Here is a 19,999-nt window from a genome sequence, read left to right on the forward strand (position 1 = left end):
GTATGGTGGTTGGACTCAACGTGGGTAGCATTAGCTCAGAGCGGGCCCTAAGAACAGATGGGCTAAGTGTCACAAAGCCCATCAAACCAAGAGTCCTTGCAGAGGATTGGATAGTTTATCCTACCAAATCGTCAATGGTCGACGGCGGAGCCCTAGCTCGGTCTATTATTGATGGATTGTGGATCTTGGTCAAGACAGCCAAATAAATATCACCAATAACAAATTAAAATGGATTATTAATTTGATCTTTGGCTTAAGCCCTTTATTCTAACTCTAATGTAATTTTTCTACGTAGATAAAAATCACCAAGTTACATAAAAGAAATAATGAATGCAACAAGCAACAACTCACTCAGACCACTCCTGGAAAAGGAAAAACTTTCAGGGACTGATTTCCTTGACTGTCCTATGAACTCACAAAAGGTTTGTAGACACGAGTGGAAGGAATCTGTACTGATTGCTACCTTACCAGCCAACAAAGGGAACACACCTAAGGGAAAGGCCAAGTCCAAGTCCAAGGCGAACGCCCAAAAGGCCAAGTTAAAGACAAGGAAGGCGGCAGCTCCTAAAGGTAGGTTGGCCTTGGCAGATGATATCTGTCATGAGTGTAATGAGAAGGGACACTGGAAGAACACGTCTCCAAAGCTAAGGGAGAAACAGAAGGCTAAAGCTTCTGGTTCTGGCATTTATGTTGTTGAGATAAATCTGGCTATTTCTACATATTGGGTTTTAGACACTGGATGTGGTACTCACATTTGTTCAAATGTGAAGGGACTGAGAAATAGGAGGTTGTTAGGATCTGGTGAAGTGGATCTTTGAGTCGGCAATGGTGCTCGTGTAGAGGCCTTGGAGATCGGAGATTACACTTTAGAGATGCCTACTGGTTTAGTTTTAGAACTTAGAGATTGTTGTTTTGTACGTGCAATGCGTAGGAATATTATCTCAGTTTCTATGTTGGATATTTCCGGTTTTAATTTTAATATTGGACGTGGTAGGATTTCTATACATCGTGGCAATATTGTTTATGGAACCGCATTTCTAGAAAATGGTTTGTATATCCTTGATCTAAAACGTAGTGAATCAATCTATAACATAAATGCTAAAAGGATTAAGACTAATGAACTAAATCCTACATATATCTGGCACTGTCGTCTTGGCCACATAAATGAGAAACGCATAACTAGGCTTTACTCTAGTGGAGCGCTAGGGTCATTCGACATGCAGTCTTATGACACGTGTGAATCTTGTTTAAGAAGGAAGATGACAAAGGCGCCTTTCACCAAAACTGGTGTAAGGGCCACAGAGCTATTGGAACTGATACACTCAGATGTATACGGTCCAATGAGCACTAGTGCTAGATCTGGTTTTCTGTACTTTGTTACCTTCACAGATGACTATAGCCGGTATGGGTATGTGTATCTGATGAAACATAAATCTGAAACTCTTCTGAGATTCAAAGATTTTAAAAATGAAGTAGAAAATCAACTTGGTAAGAAAGTAAAAGCGCTCCGGTCTAATAGAGGGGGCGAATACTTGAGCCAAGAGTTTGTCTCATTCTTGAGAGAGTGTGGGATTGTAACCCAACTCACTCCTCCTGGTACACCCCAATGGAATGGAGTATCAGAAAGGAGGAATAGGACCCTGCTCGACATGGTCCGCTCAATTATGAGTCAAGCTTCTCTCCCTATCTCCTTTTGGGGATTTGCTTTGGAAACTGCTGCTCATATAATTAACAATACACCGAGCAAGGCAGTTGAAGGAACACCATATGAATTATGGACAGGCCGAAAGCCCAACGTTTCCTTCATGAAGATTTGGGGTTGTGATGCACATGTCAAAAAATTGATGAGTGGCAAACTAGAGTCCAAATCTGTCAAATGCCAGTTCGTGGGTTACCCTAAGGAAACTAAGGGTTATTACTTCTACAACCCATCCGAGAATAAAACATTCATGGCCAGGTTTGCAGTCCTTTTGGAAAAGGAATTCCTTTCCAAAGTAGACAGTGGGAGCAATATTGATCTCGCTGAGATTCAAGACTCACCGACTCCTACAGCAGATGCTGAGGATGCTCAGGTAACTGATTTAGGTCCTCAAGAAATTGAGGAGGCTGAACCAGTTACACAGGAACCTAGAAGGTCTGATAGGACACGTCATCAACCCGAAAGGTACGGTTTTGTCATGACTGATGATGGGGACATAATGGTCGATGACCAGGATGAGCCCAAGACTTATCAAGAGGCTATTGAAAGCCCACAATCAGATCAATGGCGTAAAGCTATGGAGGCTGAAATGCAGTCTATGCGTGATAACCAGGTGTGGAACTTGGTGGATCCACCTCTGGGTGTTAAAACAATTGGCTGCAAGTGGTGTTTCAAATTAAAAGCCGATAACACCTTCAAGGGGCGACTGGTGGCAAAAGGTTATAGACAAATCCAAGGAATTGACTATGATGAAACCTTTTCACCAGTTGCTATGTTCAAATCCATTAGGATAGTACTGGCCATAGCTGCATGGTATAACCATGAGATATGGCAGATGGATGTTAAAACCGCTTTCCTGAATGGGAAGTTACTGGAGGATGTCTACATGACACAACCAGAGGGTTTTATCGATCCGAAGTATCCTAACCGAGTATGTAAGCTTTAAAGATCCATTTATGGATTGAAGCAAGCATCTAGGTCTTGGAATCAGAGATTCAATGAAGCCATAACTGAATATGGTTTCGTGCAGAATCCTGATGAACCTTGTGTGTATATGAAATTCAGTGGGAGCATATCCACTTTCCTGATATTGTATGTCGATGACATACTGCTCATTGGAGGCGATATACCAACACTGCAAGGAGTGAAGCAGTGGTTGAGTAAATGCTTCGCAATGAAAGACTTAGGAGAAGCCGAAACGATCTTAGGGATCAAGATCTACAAAGATAGATCCAACAGACTTCTAGGCTTGAGTCAGGCAACGTACATAGACAAAGTTCTTAGAAGATTCAGCATGGACCAGGCTAAGAAAGGATTCATGCCTTTGCGCCATGGGTTGAAACTTGGTAAGAAAGATTGTCCTCAGACAAAGCAGGACAGAGAGAACATGGAAAAGGTCCCATATGCGTCAGCTATAGGATCTATCATGTACTCTACGTTATGTACAAGACCAGATGTTGCATTTGCACTTAGCATGACTAGCCGGGTACCAGTCAGATCCCGACGAGGAGCACTGGAAGGCAATTTAGGCTATCCTAAAGTACCTTAAACGTACCAAAGATCTCTTTTTAGTTTTTGGTGGCCAAGAGGAGCTAGCAGTATCAGGTTACACTGATGCAAGTTTCGAGACTGATGAGGACCAGAAACAATCACAGTCTGGTTATGTTTTTCTCCTGAATGGCGGTACCATTAGTTGGAGATCCTCAAAGCAGCCTACCATTGTCGATTCTACAACGGAAGCTGAGTACATAGCTGCATGCGACGCTGCAAAGGAAGCAGTTTGGATCAAGAAGTTCATAACTGACTTAGCTGTAGTTCCTACTATCCTAGGTGCAGTTGATGTTTTCTGTGATAACAACGGTGCCATAGCACAAGCACTCGAGCCCCGATCACACAAGAGATCCAAACATGTACTTAGAAAGTTTCACCTCATCCGGGAGATCCAGGCGAGAGGTGACATTACATTACAGAGAGTTGACACCGAGAACAATATCGCATATCCGTTTACCAAGGCACTTGCACAGCGCTTACATGATGGTCATACTAGATCTATAGGGATTAGGGCAATGCCTGCTTGGAGCTAGTCCAAGTGGGAGACTGTTGGTGTGCCCTAGTTCTTAGGCATTGGTTCATGTATATTGTATTATGCTTTTTGATTATTCTTGCATAGATACACTATTTATGTTACATTAATAAAGGCATTAATCTAGTTCATTTATATCTTGTGCTATAATATGAATAGAGAATCCATTGATTGATAATCGTAAAACCATATCCCAAGTCCATTCTATCATGGGAATGATTAGGACCACGGACTTGTATATTCGACGATTGTATGTTAGTAATTGATACTAGCCATAGCACTTGATAAGTCAGTTGTGAATATGGGTACATGTTGTATACATGTGACTGGATCGATCCGCCCGAGAAAACTACATGGTGGTTGTGTCATTAGTTTTCTTAAGTAGGTCTCTAACTATCTTCAGACCAGATTTCATTATAATATCAATATGGGATCCGGTTCACTTTGACATATGCCTAACAGGTCTGTAATAGGATGCTAAATACGGGTATGATTGGGTGAACAGGTGAACACGTTGGTATTGATATTGAAGTGATGGAATTACCACTCATGTAATAGTGAGATGATATCACAGGCCACTTGATAAATGAGATTGATAAGTGTGTGGCCACACCCTAATAAGTAGTTTACTTATCTGTTTCATCAATCTACTTAAGATCAAGAAATATCATAAACATCAGAGAGGATGACAGCCGCCATGCCTCTAGTTTATAATATCGATATCAAATGGTAAAAGAAGTTAAGAGATAACTACATGGTCTCTGCATCTTTAGACTGCTGGAACTCTATCTTGGTTAGGGGCAGTAATGGTTTGCTAGAACCCACTTACTGTCTGTGGGCTGTGAGCCCACTGCTAGCTAAGGACAGTCCTATAGGATTGTGCACATCGAACATCTGAGTTAGAACTTATAGAACGGTATATTGGAGAGATGAAATTAATTAATTGATTGATAGTAAAATATCAAGGTAATTAATTGGTGGTTAATTAATTGATTAATTGATACTTTGTATCAAGGTAATTGATTAATGGTCTTAAGTGTTGAGTATTTAATTGATTAATTAGTTTACGGGATGTAATTAATTAATTTGTAAATTAATGAAATTACATTCGATGAATAATTAATTAAACTAATACGTTAATTTATTAATTAGTGTTGTTTGTTTAATTGGGGTAGTTAAATTTAATCTAATCATAATTAATTGCATAGAATAAATATTATTGGTATTTATTTATGTAATTATATTAGGATCGGATTAGTTTTGTAATTAACCAATTAACCCTAAACCTAATACACTATATATATAAATTAAAACACTCTAAAACCCTAATTAACCTACACATATTCGGCCACCACTAATCCAGGGAAAAGGATTTTCCGCCACTCATATGGAAAGTGGAGGAATTGTTTTAGAAAAATTCAAAATCTCTCTCGTTCTTCGTTCGTTCTTCGGCTAGCACCGGTTCTAGCTCGATAGCTGTTCGTGCACCTGACTACGGAGATCTTACTACCTTGTGGATTCTTCAGCCGTCTCTAGAAGAGACAGTCCGGGTATGTTTATATCCTTAAACGGATCCAAAAAGGTTTTATTCAATCAATGGTTAACGGACAAAGATCAAACTAAAAGGGATTAGAAATAAATTTTAAACCGCAATTCCGCTGTGCTACAGTTGATTAACTGGCAATAATCCCTAACACGGTTAACTCGAATGGAGCCAGGGTAGGAGTGTTGCTTATCTCACCAGAAGGGGAAAGGATCCTAATGGCGAAGAAGTTGTCGTTCCCTCTCACTAATAATATGGCCGAGTATGAAGCGTGCATTTATGGGTTAGAATCGTCAGCAGCGCTCGGAGCATCGTATGTTGAAATCTGGGGCGACTCAAAGTTGATTATCGAGCAAGCCTAGGGAAATTGGGAAGTAAGGGAAGAAAGGTTGCGCTCGTATCTAGACCAGCTAGGGGGGCTGGCACAGAGGTGCAGGGACTGCCGCTTTTATCATATTCCTCGAGTGCAGAACCAAGCGGTGGATGCTTTGGCCACTTTGGTGTCGGTATGGGATAATCCTCAAAACCTTGCCTCAAAGCCTCTAGTGTTGAGGAGGTCTCACAAACCGTGCTATGAAGATGTGATGTTGTTAGGAGTGGGTGAGGAGCTTTGGTACTTCGATATTGTGAATTTCATGAAGCATGGAACTTATCCGGCGGAATCGGAGCTTAGGGATCAAGCCGTGATCAGAAGGTTAGCCCAGCAGTTCGTCATCCACAACGACTTGCTCTACAAAAGGCACGCCGATGGATTACAATTGAGACATTTAAATGAGGGAGAAGCTCGTGAAGCGATGGAGTCAGTGCACTCGGGAATTTATGGAGCCCACATGGGAGGAGCAGTGTTAGCAAAGAAAATCGTAAGGCAAGGATTCTATTGGCTCACCATGGAAAGAGATTGTAACGAATATGCGAAGAAATGCCATGATTGTCAAATCCACGGGGATTATAATCACCTGCCAGCTATGGAACTGTATGTGTTGGCACCCATTTGGCCGTTTGCAGCTTGGGGCATCGATATCATCGGCGAGGTGAGGCTTAATGCATCTAATGGACACAAGTTCATCGCAGTTGCCATTGATTACTTCACCAAGTGGGTAGAGGAAGAATTCTTTAGTAAATTAGGATCGAAGCAAATGAGGAAGTTTATTGAAAATCATCTAATCACTAGGTTCGGGGTGCCTCATCACATGATCACGGACAATGGGGTCCAGTTTCAAGGAGAAGTGAAAAGTCTCTTTCAGGAGTACGGTATTGAGCATCATAGATCTTCTCCATACCGTCCGCAAGCTAATGGGGCAGTAGAGGCAGCTAATAAGAACCTTAAGAGGGTTCTCGTAAAGACCGTAGAGTCACATCGGAATTGGCACGAGCAGCTTCCACTTGCCTTGTGGGCCTACCGCACGACTATTAGAACATCTACTAGGGCAACACCGTTCTCCTTAGTATATGGGGCAGAAGTAGTTCTGCCGATCGAGATTGAGAAGCGATCACTAAGAATCGCGGTAGAAGCAGAGATTCCTGAAGCGGAATGGGTGAAGAAGCGGTATGAAAGTTGTCATTGGTCGACGAGAAAAGGATGGAGGTGTAGACACCGAGTCGGAGGACCTGTGACGAAAACTTGTAACAAGACGATTGAAGCGGTTGGTTCCGGGAGTTTTAAAGCAAAAAAAAATATAATAAAAAACGAGAGGTCAGTAAGAGTTGCGGTCGTCGAGTGGACGGCTCGCGAGTGCTCAGCGACGTGGTGCGAGCGCCTACCGGCAGTCGGCGCGCGCCCGACGACAGTTGGACGCGCGCCCGACAGCGCGAGGCGCACGCCCGACGACCGCTAGGCGCGCACGCCCGACAGCCGTTGGGTGAGCGCCCAACGACGTGGGCCGAACGCCCAACGTAAGTTGGGCGCGCGCCCAACATCAGTTGGGCGTGCGCCCAACTGGTTTTGGGCGTAGGCCCAAAACATTTTGGGCGTAGCCCGACGCCCGTCGGGCTACGCCCAATTTTTTTTGGGATCCGTGCCTATAAAAGGCACGGATCCCCATGCATTGAGGGGAGGATTTTTGGGAGAGCTTCTCACTCTAAAACATTTTTTAGAGAGAGAAAGTTATTTTTTGGGAAAAAACATTTTTTTTGCTAAAAATTCCGAATTTCCTAAAAGTTAAAATTTTACCGAAAACACAAAAAACACCGGAAAATCACGATTCGTGGAATCAACCGACTTCAACTGTCAATACCGAACTTGAGGTATTATCCGAGGACTAGACTCGTTTTATTTTATTTATTTTATTTTCTTTATTTATTTGTTTTTATGTTATAATTTTATTTACTTAGTTAGTTATTTATTTATCACGTTTTATTTAATCTTCCGTATTTATTTAATTTTTGTCTCGTATTAAATAAATGTTTGGTTTTGTTTTGAAATAAAAACCTCGTTTTAATATCCCAATACGAACCGTGATCCGATTCAAAGGTAGTTCGGGATTAAAAAAACGTTGTAATTATAAGTTTTTTGAAAATATTTCTAAATAACGTTTTGAAATAAAACATCGTTTTAGGAATCTCCGTTATAGACTATGATCCAATTTTGGTAGTTCGGGGACCCAAAACGATAGAATAGATCTAATCTAAAGCTTTTGAATAAATCTGAAAACTGTTGGACTAATTCCGTAATTTTCCGTTTTCTGTCAGTAAAGGCTGTTTACCGACGGATTTTCCGTCGGTAAAGCTGATGAAATGTAAAAAATACTGTTTTGGCCCCTCTTTCTCAACTTTTAGACTTTTGGTCCTTTATATACATATGTATAATTATGTAATATATGCATCCAAGCTATTTTTAAATATTTTGTATATATTTATTTAATGTGTTTGGATATTATTTTTCATTAATTTGATTTAATAAAATTATATGTATATATATAGATTTTCTCCTTAAATTCATTTAAACTAGACATGGTTGACATTTTGGGGTTATTGGGGGTTATTTCCTATATATAATTATCATAATAGTTTTGGGGTTAAAAACTAATTTCTTATTATTTGTGAATATACTTATCATTTCTATCCATTGATTATGGTATTTATTATTTACCCTTTTTTCTAAGTATAAATGTATAGTATCATTTCTATCAAAAACATGTATATATATACTTTTCTTCTTTTCTTTTCAAATTTCTTATATGTATATATTATTTGGGAAAATGTTTTGATTGGGTGAATTTGGATTCAATTCATTACTTGTTGTCATTTTATTCATATGAAGGATAATTGAGTGAAAAATGGGAAAATAAACCACAAAAAAGGAGTTTAACATGTTTGTATAAATTAAAGCTTTTCTAGATATTCCCAAAGTGTAAATAATGTTTTCTTGTTGTTTTTAAATCATTTCTAAAATATCACGTGTTGAAACCTTAATTCGTCCCAACGACGGATTAAACGAACCTTGTAATTAAAATTGCTTTTGTGAATAATGAAGTTTTGAATTGTTTTCCTAAGTAAATGGTTTTGTACCCAATAAATTGACTTGTATGCTTAACCACGTATTTTTGTTAAAACTTCTTATCTCACGTTTTCAAACGCTCGAGTCGTTCCAACGGTGATTCGAGTCGATGTCATGTAAATTAACGGGGTTTTGAAACGTACCTAAATCGTTCCAACGGCGATTAAGGTGCGAACCATGTAAATAAACTCGTTTTTGGGGAATGAGATTAGCTTAGAGTTAGTGTATAGTCTAAAGCATAAAATCACACTGTGAATAAATCAATTCTTTCTTCTCTCCCTCTCTCTCCTATATACTTTAAATTTATTCAAAATGGGTGATTCTTTACTAAAATGGCTTTCGAATAACATGCTCAAAACGGTTTTCAAAGCGAGAAAGAAAAGGTTTCAAATGAATTTTAAACTTAAAGAAATATGCGATTAGTCCGTTATCGCCTAACACGCTGAGTAGGAGGCCGGTGGTTCATAACCGGGCGATGTCGGGGTGCCTAGTAGCCTTTCTCCGGAAAGGAGCTAGCCTTCTCGGCTCGTACCTAAGTTTCCCGAACCCTCACCGGTCTCCCGCAAGGGATCGGTGTTCATTTTCCCATTCGTGGTCTTCCATACTCCGAGCTCCGGTCCTACCGAGCAGCTTGATTCCACGATTGGTTGCTTTCGGCGCCAATCACCGCTTACGTCGCCATGAGGTGTCCACCCCCCGGTCCGCCCTTTACTACGTGCATCTATATCAAAGGAGGATGGCCCGAGCCTTCAACAAGAAGGTTAAGGCTAGTCCTATTAAGGAAGGGGACATGGTGCTGAAACAGATCCGAATGACGCACATTGACCCTAGGGGCAAATTTAGGCCAAACTGGGAAGGATCGTTTCTTGTGAAGAAGATGTTAAGCAAATGGGCGGTGAAGCTAACTACTATGGACGGCATGGAGTTCTCCGAACCTACCAATCTGGATAGGCTTAAGAAATACTTTTCGTAAAAAAGAGCAAAAAAAAAAATCCCGATAGATTGAAAACCCGCAAAGGGCGATCTATGCAACAATAAAGGACATCCCAATGGGTGAAAACCCGAGAGGTCACTCATTTGAAAATTCTGGGATAATAAAAGGAGAGTTGAAAAATCGCTGGGATCTGAAAACCGAAAAAAGGCGGGTCCTGGTAACAGTAGTTATGTCTTGAGCAATTACAAAAATAATGTATAATTGGCTAAGTATTTCTGTTGTTTGTAAATAAATAAAGGCATGAATATATTTGAAGAGAATGATTGAAATTATTATGATCGACTAAAGGCATTGTATTATAAATCATGAGTTATATATTTCTCCTCTACCAAATAAAAAGCCTATACCTATATCCACCCCTCTCCCTACATACAAGTTATACGTCGGGGTAATACTAATAAAAGAAAGCTACAAGACATGATAATAATAGGCCTATCAAGGAGGAAACTGCCCAAAGTTCCAAAAGTCCTCAAAACCTCTCATATGTGACACCCGCTCCGCAGATAGGGCCTCCTCGGCGATCCGATAGCCCTCCTCGGCAACCTGGCGGCTCTCTGTCTCAATCCACATGCTCTCTGCCCAGCTAGCATGCTCGATATCCCTCTCCCGGTAGGCACGCCCGACCCGAGCATCGGCGTCCCGCTGTAACTCGTTGACTCTCCGATCAACAGCATGAAGATCACTCTGCAAAAAAAAAAAAAAAAACAGGAGTTATACATACATATGTGCATCACATGCATACATTTCACTACACAATAACATAAACTCACTAGGTGGCTGGCACAACGCAAGTTGAGATGCTCTCGTTATTTTTTAGAGTTTCGTCCGTATGATCATTCGCATAGAATTTAACTTAATTCGTTATTCTTTAACATTTCACTCCCCCGCGTACTTGCGGGGAACTTAATCCAATTCAATTTTTTTAGTGAAGGTTGTTTAGTGTTATTCACATTTCTGTTACTATTCATGTGCACTATTCACATTTTTATTACTCGCGTGCACTATTCACGTTTTTACGATTCACGTACACTATTCACGTTTTTACTATTCACGTGCACTATTCACGTTTTTACTATTCATGTGCACTAATCACGTTTTTACTATTAACGTGCACTATTCACATTGTTTTTACTATTCACGTTTTTACTATTCACGTGTGTAAAGTTCACATTCTTCCCAAAAATAATAATGTGTTGTTCACATGCATAAAAAATTCGCGTTTTCTAGCTAAAGGGCTCATAAGCATTTTACATGTTAGCATGCAAATAATGTCCAAACGGGGTTACTAAAACCTAAAAGTCTTCGTGAAAGAAAAAAAACAAAAGAAGTACTTGATTTATGTTAGTCCTACTAAGGTGAGAGTTGGGGTTCTGGAAAGGAACAACACTCGACAGATTCTAGAAGACCGGCTTCATACCCTTCGTACCGTCGTATCTGCTTGACGCCATCGCAAGAACTCAAATGATTGTGAGAGAGAGAGAGAAGGTGTGGGGTTAAAATGGACCCCCACCACCCTTTTATAAGGGTAAAAAGTGGCAGTTTCGTAATAAGAGAAAAAGGTACGATGTGACATAAAAGTGAAAAGTAAATAAATAATTACCAGGTGCACAAATCTCCGAACGGCAGTCCGTTTCAGCCTACGTTTTTGCTAAACGATGACTGTTATCAAAGGAGACGACTCCAGACGATAGTAAAAATTTACAAAACAGGGGCGCCAGTCAAACTACAGACGACAGTCAATAGAAAAATAATTTTTAGCCCGAAAAGGCTCCAGATGAAAGGATAAGGTCATTCCTATCGATGACTTCAGGACACGAGTGCGCACGTTTTAGGGTCAACCTAGGGACCTAAACAAGATACATACCTGCGGTCGATGTAGAGACTAGGGTCGCTAGAAAGAGCAATATACCTGTGGTCGATGTAGAGACTAGGGTCGCTAGAAAGAGCAATATACCTGCGGTCGATGTAGAGACTAGGGTCGCTAGAAAGAGCAATATACCTGCGGTCGATGTAGAGACTAGGGTCGCTAGAAAGAGCAATATACCTGCGGTCGATGTAGAGACTAGGGTCGCTAGAAAGAGCTATATACTTGCGGTCGATGTAGAGACTAGGGTCGCTAGAAAGAGATATATACCTACGGTCGATGTAGAGACTAGGGTCGCAAGAAAGAGCTATATACCTGCGGTCGATATAGAGACTAGGGTCGCTAGAAAGAGCTATATAACCTGCGGTCGATTTAGAGACTAGGGTCACTAGAAAGGGCTAGGTACCTGCTAGACTGGGGTCGCTAGAAAGAGCTATATACATGCGGTCGATGTATAGACTAGGGTTGGATGGTCGACTTAAAGATCGGGAACAAGGAATCACGCAGGTTGATAGCTCCCATGTATATGAGGATTTTAGGATCCTTTGGGGTCGTTTTTGCCTTATTTCTGCTTAACCACATACCAATCTGTTATCTTTTAGCTAGAAGTAATGATTTCCGTTACTTACGGCATTCTCTGTATTTTCAGGTGTTTTTTAGGACGTTTTGAGCATTTCAGGACATTTCAAGGGCCACCAGATCAACTGCTGGAAGCAAGGACCGAAACAGATGCGAAGAGGGGTTCGTGGACTTTCCAGCACCTGTCTCATCGAGACAGTGCCTGTCTCGACGAGACAGGCCCGCGACTCGCCGAGACACTGTTAGTCTCGACGAGACGAGGCGGCCCGGTGGTTTCCAGAAGAGGCCATCGCGTGGTGTCTCGACGAGATGACCAGTGTCTCGTCGAGACACCAACTTGTCTCGCCGAGACACGTCAGGTCTCGACGAGACGAGACGCTAGGATCATTTTCCAAGCGCCTTCTCACCTCTAGGGCACGAATTTTGGCCAAAATAATGCCCAAAATACCCCCGAAGCACCTGCTGCTATAAATAGAACATGATGCCTCCTTTGTGAGGGTTACTTCTTCTTTTCATTTTTCTCTAGCGGCATTGTTAAATTTTTCTTCTTCTTCTTTCTTGCTTTGAGAGGAATGGAGAGTTTTAAAGATCGTAGTTGTTGATTTGAAGATTGGGAAGGAGAGTTCTCTCGATATTTGTAATCAGAATCAGACAAATCGGGTTTTAGATTTCTAAACTCATAACTCTGTCTTTTACTTTTCGCTTCTTAAGTCAATATGCTTCATATTGATGATTTATGTTTCTGCAAGCTGTTTAGTTTGACCATGAACTAACCCCCATCCAATCTGGGATGGGGATGGAATTGATTGTGTGACCTAGAATGGTAGAGATTTGGGTTTATGGAAGTTATTCCCGATTGATCAGATTATTCGAGCTTAATGCCTCAAATTTGTCAGACTTAGGAGTGGATGTTAGAATGAGAATCGATGATAATCAACTAACCTGAAATTAAGAACAACAAGCTCTTCGAAGTTGACAAGTTTAGGATGGTGGATAGGTGATCCCTGACCAAGGAATCGCTTATCCGGAACCGGAATGATCTGACCTCGCTAGAGACCACTAGGAGTGCGGATTTGTGGCTGGGCTACGGCTCTAGCCTTGATCACTATTGAACCTTACCTTTTGCATGACCTAGGATTTGCAATAACCAAGGTTGAGCGAAAAGACCACTTAAGATTGACAGACTTGAAGTGGTAAATTCTGTGATTACCGTCAATTATCATTAGGATATAAACCTGAATCCCGTAAGCCATACTAGGGAGCCAATCAAGGGGAACCCTCATCCCGGATTGCTTCATCAATTATACTATTTCCTCTCATAGTAAGTTTCTTTTATGTTAAGTTTTAAAACAGTTTGTTCATTAATTCTCAGACATTTACACAACATCCTGAACAATTGCTAGTCTTTGTTAGCTGAATAATTAATTGTGACAACTAGTCCTTGTGGGGAGGTTGATAGCTCCCATTTATATAGGGTTTTTAGGATTAATTTATTTTGTTTTCCCTTTGTTTCTATTTAATTTCAGTATCGTTTTATTACTTTTTAGTTAAAATTAGTAATTTCCTTTATTTATGGTGTTTTTGGTGTTTTCATGGATTTTTAGGGACCTTTCGTGGATTTCCGAACCAGACCCAAGCCTATTGGAGCATTTCCGGATCATTCAGGGACCGTCAGAGCACTTTTGGGATTCATCAGGGACCATTAGAGCACTTTTCGGAACCCCAGGGACCTAAACAGATAAAAGCCGGAGTAAAATCGCCCCATTTAGGACCTATCTCGCCGAGACAATACCCGTCTCGTCGAGACAGGCCCTCGTCTCGTCGAGACACTCCTTGTCTCGACGAGACGAGGCGGGGAAAGGCGCACCAGCGCCTTCCCCCTTGCTGGAATGCGCGGATTTGGGCCCAGAAGCCCATTAAAACACTTTGTAATTTTCCTTTTTTACCCTTGAGCTATTAGGGTTTCCTTCCTAACTCTATAAATAGGGAGCTAATCCTAATCTTTAAAGGGGGGATTAGCCACTTAATAAATTGGAGAGCCGCTAGGGCTTCCTCTCCTCCACAATGTAGTTTTATTTCTTTTTTAGATTAGATTTTCCTGCTTTTTAGGTTAGATTAATTTCAGTCTTTATTTCTTATTCAAGAACAATTGATGGGAGAAGTTCCAGATCTTCTATTTTTGTAATCAGAATCGACAAGCGGGTTTTGGATTTCTATCTCTCCCTCTTATCTTTTCCTGTTATATTCAATTGAAGCTTTTTCCATTGTTCCTATTTTCCTATTGCTATGATTGGTTTGTCTATGAATTGATCTCCATCCAATTTGGGATGGGGATGAAATTGATTGTATGAATATGTATGATTAGGGATCTAGGACCTTTGATTGATTAGTTTATGCATGCTTAATGCCTAGAAATTGTTAGGAACAGGATTTATGCTAGAATGAACATTGATAATGATCAACTAGCCTATTTATGTATATAATATGCTTAATGCCTGTGACCCTGACATTAAATAGGATTATAGATAGATGAGAACCTGACCATGGAATCGTCTATACCGAAATTGTGTAAATCTGACTTCGCTAGAGACCACTAGGAATGAGGCTTTGTGGCTGGGCTACGGCTTTAGCCTTAGTTGTCAATAAACCTAATGCTTTGCATGACCTAGGGTATATGCCTAATCAAGCCGTCACCCGAATGCATGTGAATAGGTTAGACAAATCCCGTACAAATTTGTCTTTCACTTAGGACAATTACCTTCAATCATTGGTAAAACATCAATCTGAACTCCCTAAACCCATACATAGGATTTAATCAAAGGATTCCTCAACCTATATTGTGCCATCCGTCAATTCACCTTCTACCCTGTCAATTGTTCACTTTATTTTGTTATCTTTATTGCTGTCAATTAGTTAATTAGTTATCAAAAACCCAACTTTTATCCAACCCTCTAAACAATTAGATCATTCTAGGTAGATTTGCTAGTTATAACGAATAGTCTTTGTGGTTCGATCTCGTGCTTAGCACAATATTACTTATTGCGATAGGATACACTTGTCCTATTAAATACTATATACTTTACGAGCATCAAGTTAGCCGTCTCCATGTAGGTTTTTATTTAGCTTTTAGTTTAGCATTTTTCAGCTTTCTAGATTAGGTTTACTTTCAGTTTTGTCTTTCCTTTTAAGAACGATTGATGGGGGAAGCGCTTGATCTTCTATTTTGTAATTGGAATCGACAAACGGGTTCTAGATTTCTTCTCTCTTTCCCTTTTGTCTCTTACATTTATATTCAATTGAAGCTCTTTTCCGTTACTCCTATTGCTATGATTGGTTTGTCTATGAACTGATCCCCATCCAATTTGGGATGGGGATGAAATTGATTGTATGAATATGTATGATTAGGGATTTAGGACCTTTGATTGATCAGTTTATGCATGCTTAATGCCTAGATATTGTTAGGAACAGGATTTATGCTAGAATGAACATTGATAATGATCAACTAGCATGTTTATGTATATAATGTGCCTAATGCCTGTGACCCTGACATTAAATAGGATTATAGATAGATGAGAACCTGACCACGGAATTGTCTATGCTGAATCTGTGTAAACTTGACCTCGCTAGAGACCACTAGGAGTGCGGCTTCGTGGCTGGGCTACGGCTTTAGCCTTAGTTGCCAATGAACCTAATGCTTTGCATGACCTAGGGTACATGCCTAATCAAGCCGTCACCCAAATGTATGTGAATAGGAAGGACAATACTGATCACATTAGTCTTTCACTTAGGGCAATTACCGTCAAATCACTAGTAAAACATAATTCTGAACTCCCTAAACCCATACATAGGATTTAATCGAAGGATTCCTCAGCCTAGATTGTCACCCTTCTACCCTGTCAATTGTTCGCTTTATCTTATTATTGCTTTCAATTTAGTTATTTAGTTATTCTAAACCCAACTTTTATCCAACCCTCTAAACAACTAGATCATTCTAGGTAGATTTGCTAGTTATAACGAATAGTCCTTGTGGTTCGATCTCGTGCTTAGCACTTTATTACTTGTTGCGATAGGATACACTTGTCCTATTAACTGCTATATACTTTACGAGCATCAAGTTTTTGGCGCCGTTGCCGGGGATTATTTTGTTTATAACTAGATTTAATTTTCGAAATTCCCGACAACAACACCATCAAGTTTTTGGCGCCGTTGCCGGGGACTATTTTGATTATAATTAGATTAAATTTGCTTGGAACTATTTTATTTATAATTAGATTATATTTCGAAATACCCGACAACAACACCATCAAGTTTTTGATTAAATGTTGCCGGGACTATTTCGATTATAATCTATGTAAATTGAATAGGTTGAGATAATTGTTTAGATATGTATATATATATATAAAAAAAATTCGGGTTTTTCAAAAAAAAAAAAAAAAATCTCGTGTCGTCTCGCCGAGACACTGTTCATCTCGGCGAGACACAAAAAAAAAATTTATTTTTTTTATTAAAAAAAAAAATATAGCCTCCACTAACGTTCCGTTCCATGTCAATTTTAGGCAAATAATACTCTTTGGAGACTAAAACGTTGTTCAAGATTTTTCGCATGCATAAATTTCATTTAGAATGTGCAAATTTTTAAGCGCATTGTCAACTGTATTGCGGGATAGCTAAATGTATCAACTTCAACTGCCTAGGATTCTTTTTATTCCTAGAATTAAAAAGCAAACAAAAACAAAAAGCATGAAATCCTAAAATTAAAACAAAAACATGCAACCTAATATAGAAAAACAAAAAGAAATTAAAAACATGCAAATGGCAGAATCAAAAATCGTCATATCCTAGTATTTCCTCCTCACACTTACAACATGCATTTACTTCCATCATTACATAAAAGTAAAACATAAAGTGCAGAAAAGAAATAGGATAAAAAAACTCCCTCAGGGGTGGCTTGTCAATCCAACCCCGAATTTCCGATGCTAAATTTTCAATTCAAGTTGCAGTCCTGAAAATCAATCCGGCGTCGGTGAGTATTCCGATTAGAGGGTTCTGCCAATAGAAAAAAAAAGAAAACAAACATAAGAAAAAAAAACCAAAGAATAAGAGTAGAAAAAGCAAAAGAAAGAAAAAAAAACGTTAATTCAATTTTTTTTTTTAAATTGAAAATAAAAAATAAAGCGAACAATTGACAGGGTAGAAGGGTGACAATCTAGGCTGAGTTGAGAAAACAATGGCCGAAGATATGTCCGTGATGGAGCTACTTAAGGCGAGACGGCCAACAAGCACCTCCGGTATCCTAGAGCCGTCAATAACAGCAGCATCATTCGAAATCAGACCAGCGATTATCTAGATGATCCAGAGCTCGGGGCAGTTCAAGGGGGATTACTACGAAGATCCCAATTCACACCTTGACAAATTCGTAGAATATTGCAGCACTTTCAAGTGCGAGGGAGTGACATCTGAGCAAATCTACCAGAAGTTATTCAGATTTTCTTTAAAAGAAGAAGCTGCAGAATGGTTACATTCAGTGGAGCCAGGCTCTCTCACCGGCTGGGATAATACAGTATCAGCTTTCCTAGCAAAGTATTTCCCCCCATCAAAGACTGCCCAGTTCAGAAGCGAAATTGCATCGTTTAAGCAGTCCGAGAGTGAGAACCTGCATCTAGCTTGGGAGAGATTCCAGAGATTGTTGAGAAGGTGCCCCCACCATGATTACCAGCGGTACCAGCTTGTTGATATGTTCTACTCGGGAATATCTCCTGTCAACCGCGCTTTTCTAGATACAGCGGCATGAGGGAATCTGTTCAACAAAACCGCACTACAGGCTTATAATCTGGTGAAAGAATTGGCCGAACGGAGTGCATGTTGGCAAGATGCAAAGCCGCCTCAGAGCAGGGCCACTACATCAGAGGAGTGCAGTGGGGTGTGGCAAAAATCCAACCCTCAGATAACAGCACTCGCGGAAAAGGTAGCTCTGCTGGGAAGTCTTTTGAGCTCACCAGGGGCAGTAGCGAAGTGTGAGGTTTGCAGTGGAGGGCACAATAGTGTGGCATGTCCAGTGGTGCTCAAACAGATCATCTATTCAAGGCAGGACGAGCAGAGGAGGTCTAGTTCTACATTCAACCTGGAGAGAGACATGGACGCCCTAAGAGAAAGTGTGAGCACAGTAGAGAGAAGATTGGCAAACAATGAAGCATTCTATCAAAGACTTCAGAAGCAAGTGAGTAAGATGGCAGAAGAGGAAGCACGGGCAATCATGCTCAAGAGTGGAACACAGGTCAAAGGACCAACGTTCGTGCCTCCACATGACGAAGGGTTAGACCCAGTCACTGGTAATGTCTCATCGGACCCATCTCCGTCCCAAGTAAGTATTTCTGATCAGGTTCCGATAACTGACACTTCTGAACAACCGACACAGGTAACATTACCTTACCCTACTGCTAGAAGAGCTAAATTAGATAAGGATTATTCAAAGATGCTTGATGTGTTTAAGAAAATAGAGATTAATCTCCCGTTCCTAGAACTTATTGAGAATATGCCTGTGTATGGAAAGTTTTTGAAAGAATTAATCTCTAAAAAGAAAAGCATAGGAGATCATGAAACCGTAATGCTGAGCCAGGAATGCTCTGCGATGCTCACAAACCCACTCCCCAAAAAATCTAAGGACCCTGGTAGTTTCAGCATACCTTGTACAATAGGAAAAGTGCATTTTAAACGTGCCTTGTGTGATCTAGGGGCAAGCATTAACTTAATGCCTTTATCTGTTTACAGGAAATTGGGAATGGGAGATCCAAAACCAACATCAGTCACCATACAGCTGGCGGACAGATCGATAAGACGACCAGTGGGAGTGGTAGAAGACCTTTTGGTGAAGGTAGACCAGTTCATTTTTCCAGCTGACTTCGTGATAATGGACATAGAGGAGGACGATCAGGTGCCGATCTTATTAGGGAGACCTTTTCTCGCGACAGGACAGACTCTGATTGACGTCGAAGGAGGAAAATTAATTCTTCGTTTACAGAACGAAGAAGTGGAATTCAACATTCTGAAATCTATGAAATTTCCCATCGATGGCGAATGTTGTAATTTCTTGAGCCTTACTGACACTTTGGTTGAGAGCACTTTTCAGGAGAACGAGGTAAAGAATCTGAGCATCGAACTAGAGAAGGAAGAACTATCAGATGAAGAGGTTGGGGACAGCAGTAAAGAAGAATGTAATTGGGCCCGACACGATGAACTCTTAGAGAGGGAAACCAAAACAAGGCCTAAAACTTCAATCGAAGAACCACCAACACTCGATCTAAAACCTTTGCCTGCACATTTGAAATATGTATTCTTAGCACCACCTGTACACTTACCCGTAATTATTTCTGCAAAACTGACAGGTCATGAGGAAGATCGTTTGGTGGAGGTGCTGAGGAAGCATAAGGAGGCCTTTGGGTGGCAAATGTCTGACATAAAAGGGATCAGCCCGTCACTTTGCGAACATCGGATCTATATGGAAGATAGAGTGAAGCCGACTGCTCAACCGCAGAGGAGGCTTAACCCAAAAATGAAGGAGGTGGTTAAGGCTGAGGTGATTAAGCTTCTTGATGCAGGGATGATCTTTCCAATCTCCGACAGCCAGTGGGTGAGTCCCGTGCATATGGTGCTAAAGAAGGGAGGCACAACAGTGACGCTGAACGAAAAAAATGAGTTGATCCCGGTGCGGAAAACGACAGGGTGGCGAATGTGCGTTGATTTC

General features: G+C 40.5%; 1 non-coding gene across 1 annotated transcript; it reads right to left on the reverse strand.

Moving 5' to 3' along the window:
- Window positions 1–17,863: 17,863 nt before the first annotated feature.
- Window positions 17,864–17,970, reverse strand: LOC136231633 (small nucleolar RNA R71). The gene has a single exon (XR_010690003.1). It is a non-coding gene; the product is annotated as a small nucleolar RNA R71 (small nucleolar RNA).
- Window positions 17,971–19,999: the final 2,029 nt, after the last annotated feature.

Source organism: Euphorbia lathyris, chromosome 5 (assembly GCF_963576675.1).
Source record: "Euphorbia lathyris chromosome 5, ddEupLath1.1, whole genome shotgun sequence".
NCBI classification, from domain to species: domain Eukaryota; kingdom Viridiplantae; phylum Streptophyta; class Magnoliopsida; order Malpighiales; family Euphorbiaceae; genus Euphorbia; species Euphorbia lathyris.